The following is a 3,934-nucleotide window of genomic DNA, read 5'->3' as shown; positions in this document are numbered from 1 at the left end:
GTGCGGGTCGAGCAGGGGAGGCGGGGTAAGGGTAGTCCGGCTAGAGGGGGGAAACCAGTAGCACTCACTCCCGCACGCTCAACGACTTCTGCTGCTGAGTGGAAAGACATAAAGCAATAGGGCTAGTGGGGAGGTGATGGGGGTAGGGGGAGGTTGATGGGAGTACATGGAGCGGCAGGGTACGGATGGGGTGTGCAGGGGCCTTTAGGGGGTCACAAGTAGTGGCGGTACAAGCAGGACGTCGAAGAGGAGCGGGGTATCATAGGGCGAGTAGTAGGGGGAGGAGGAGGTAACATGCTTACGCATGAGAGGTATTTGGGCTGAGAGGCGGGCACACGGGGGAGTGCCCGGGGAGGAGAAGGGCCAAAGGGAGCAGACTGCTGCAGGCCTGATATTGGATGGGCAGGCGTCCAAACAGAGACGAATCACTGCAGGCTCCACCGATTTATCTGCTGGCGTCCCCGAACACGATATTGGACTCGGGCGGGCTAAGCGACGAGTTTGGAGACTTAATCCTCCCGCTGCCACCCGCCGAGGCGAGGCGAGGCGCGCCGAGTCTTTCTCTGGGGATCGGGAAGGTCAGAGTGAGAGAGGGTCGCAATCGGCAGCCTAAAAGCAAGCAGTGCTGACAGCGCCGGCACAGCACACGACGAAGAGGGCGAAAAAACATGCACACACTCTCTTCCTCTCCGCTTTCTCACGGGGCGGTAAGCGCCGGAGATTACACAACCCTCCCCCAGCAGGTCAGTCTTCCCCCACCCTCACCCCTCATGCCTCGGGAGGGCAGCAAGGTTATTTTTTGAGGGGCTGCGGCCACTGTAAGGATTAAGGGTTATGCTGGCGGCTGGCGGCGGGGCGGCTGGCGGCGGGGCGGCTGGCGGCGGGGCGGCTGGCGCGAGGTGCACGGCGGGCCCACAATTGTTCTTGTCCGGTCCAATGTACCCGCACCCCTCATCACGCTGGTACCCTCGGGAGTAACGGCTCCGGCCCCGCAGAGAGAGTGAGGAGGGAAGGGAGGCTCCACCGTGAGGCTTCCTCTGCAGACCGGGCGGGGCGGGGCGTGGCGGGGCGGGGCGTGGCGTGGCGTGGCGGGGCGTGGCGACCAGCAGCCAGCCTCACCCGGTCAATGTATGCAGATTACATCGCACCCCTTCGATCACGCTCGAGAGAGAGAGGGAGGAGGCCGAGGTCCGGTCCGGACCGGCCGGCCCGGTGCGCAGCCGGTCCCAGGGGCCGGGCCGGGCCGGGCCGGGCGCGCCAGGTAAGCGCGAGGGCAGCTGGGCCACATCACAGAGAAGGCCAGCCCGGCCGGGGCCCTCACGGCAATGAGATTGGCTGGCCTCACGGGGGATGGGGTGGGTCTCTATGATGTGATGGCAGGGGGGCTCCGCGGGATCAGGGTCTCTCTCTCTCTCTCTCTCTCTCTCTCTCTCTCTCTCTCTCTCTCTCTCTCTCTCGGACACAGTGCTGTGACCGAAAAAACAATGTGGTCTTTCAAGTGTCATAGGGACAGTATTTACACACTACTCTTGAAACACCCCAAAAATCAAGGACAATATCGAAATTTCAAAAAGACAAATCAAGATGTCATCGCCAGACTACCCAGGACCAAAGAAAGTGCATTCTGACCGGGAAAAATGTGTATTCTTTCTATAATCATATCGACAGAGTTTTGTACTGCCAGGCTACGGGGCCGTGGCGTCTTAACTCATAATGCAAACCCGCACCATTGGAGCGATACACCTGGTTCATTCTGGACGAGCTGTCATAGCGCCTAGTAGCTAGGCAACACCTCGCATGCAGTGCATGCGTGTACTGTGGGCTGGCCTATCCTGAGTCTACAGGGGCCGAGGGTCTATAATTTGCCAATGAAATCTGCTAACGTATTTTTTGAACGATCTCCAAGGTCGGAGTACACGTTTAGAGTCACTGTTGAAGCGCATTCCCTGATCAGGACTGCAGAGTCCTGGCGGCGATAGTGGGGGACGCTGCAAAGGCCAGGGCACACGGGGGGCCGGCGGGCAAGGGCAGACAAACGCCAGGAAGAGGGCAAACAAAAACACGCAAGAAGCAGGGGCGTCTTCTTGGCCCGTCCGGCTCGGGTCCTGTCCCCTGTCCATCCGGTCGGGCAGTAGCTGGCCACGGCCTCCCTGCTGCGCCCCACCGTGCACCGCTGCCCGGGTGTGCAAGTTCCACTTACGTCCGACGTGAGCTGGGTGCAGCCTCGTGACACCCCGCACACGCTTAGGTCCCCGCCTCCACCCCCCCCCCCCCCGCTTTTGTTCTCTCTCTCTCTCTCTTTCGTCCAGTCTCTCTTCTCGTCCCGTGGAAGACAAAAAGACAGCGATGCTGGCGTGATATGAGAGGAAAACGGAAAGGGGGGGGGGGGGTAGACAGCCCCCTCTCTCATTTCCTTGCCCAGGACCCGCCCGGCTACGCCGCCGGCGCCACAGTTGCCCGCGCGACGGTATATGGAAATTGAAAGGGACGCGCGTCACTTAGGCTCCCGCTCGGGTCAAACCAATTACCGTCAAACGGGAAATAAAAAGCGAGCAGAACACTGTGGGACAGCAATGGGGCGGTCGCAGAATAGTCAAGTGCCGCGAAGCTGTTTAGCTCGAGACAGAGTTTTGTTATTTTTGGACGGTCCCTTACTATTTTTTCCTCTAGGAAGGACAGGGGGGTCGGTATGGGTGTTGTTAGCGGTCGTGCACGGTGGAGAGAGATCTCTCTCCACCGTGTCTGCCGGGCAGGCCCCGCGCGGGAATTCCGGGAAAATCCCAGTTGACTGCCGGGAGATCACGAGTCCGTCCGCTCGGCTCGCGCGACCTGACTCGCTCGGCTCTCGGCTCGGCTCCTGTCAACCCTGGCCGGCCGGGACCGAGCAGCGCAGTGCAAGCAAAACGAAAGGTTTGCGTTTACGTCGTACGTCGCAAACAAAGGACAGTCCAGTCTCAGTCTCAGTCAGTCCTCAGTCGCTGTGCACCACTGGGCGCGGAAGGTAAGGTTAGGTTCACCTCTGACTCTCGTTCTCCTGTCGTCGCTAGACTCGACCAGCACCATGGTAAGTGTTTGTCAACAAGGGCTTGTGCCCGTTGTGACTCGAAGATCGCCATACCCTCTGACGAACACGATATCGTATCCCCACAGATCGACCAAGTGCCGGATGACGTGCTAGCCATGGTGATGTCGCTCCTCAGCGTGAAGGACATCTTGGCCTGTCGCCCCGTGTGCAAACGTCTGGCGGCCCTGGCCCAGCACCCCGACGTGTGGCGGCACCAACGCCTTGACATGCACCGCCGCCACGAGTGCTGTCCAGCGATGCGCCTGGCGCCGTGCGTGCGCCAGATCATAGCCTACGCCCCGACCAAAAGACAGCCGTGTCGCCACACTGACCTACGGACAACCACGTGCGCCGCCAGGGAGCTGTCGATCTCCATGAGCATAGGGCACTGTGGGCCCGAGGAGGCCGCGGAAGTCGTCCAGATCGTCAAACAGCAGGAGGCGCTCGGCCGGCTGCGAGCCGTGAGTTACAGCTCGTTCTCGGTAAGTGGCAAAGGGCAACTGAAGTGGAAACTAAGCGCCACTTGGTTGCCCCATTACTAAAACGAAGGTGGGATTTAAGGGGGGACCTTTCGCACCGGACTCTGAGAATGGCATAAAGGTAACTTAGGCTGAGTATCCGCGCTCCGGTTATCGTCATGGTGTATTGCCGTTTTTCCGCACAAAGTTCAAGCATCGTCCGAGAGATAGTGCTAGTTTCGGTACACTTCCAAAAACACAACGCTAACTTGTGGTAATTTCCGAATGCATTGCAAAGATAGGCTTTGGGTGCATTTCCTCGACTTTTGTGGTTCCGTATTGTTTCGCGCAGAGTAACCTGCCGAGGACTGCCGGCCAGGGGATTACCGGCGGGTGGGGTGGGGGAGGGGCG

At 59.9% G+C, this 3,934-nt stretch overlaps 1 protein-coding gene across 1 annotated transcript in view; it reads left to right on the top strand.

Moving 5' to 3' along the window:
• Positions 1 to 2,891: 2,891 nt before the first annotated feature.
• The window catches only part of LOC127749318 (uncharacterized), a 3,972-nt gene continuing 2,929 nt past the window's right edge, over positions 2,892 to 3,934 (top strand). The window contains exons 1-2 of the mRNA XM_052267044.1: positions 2,892 to 3,064; positions 3,151 to 3,546. The gene's annotated coding sequence lies outside the window, so the exon portion shown is untranslated. The remainder of the gene's footprint in view (positions 3,065 to 3,150; positions 3,547 to 3,934) is intronic.

Source organism: Frankliniella occidentalis, unplaced genomic scaffold (assembly GCF_000697945.3).
Source record: "Frankliniella occidentalis isolate FOCC.00 unplaced genomic scaffold, Focc_3.1 Scaffold45, whole genome shotgun sequence".
Classification (NCBI taxonomy): Eukaryota; Metazoa; Arthropoda; class Insecta; order Thysanoptera; family Thripidae; genus Frankliniella; species Frankliniella occidentalis.
This window is presented reverse-complemented; position numbering and strand designations above follow the sequence as displayed.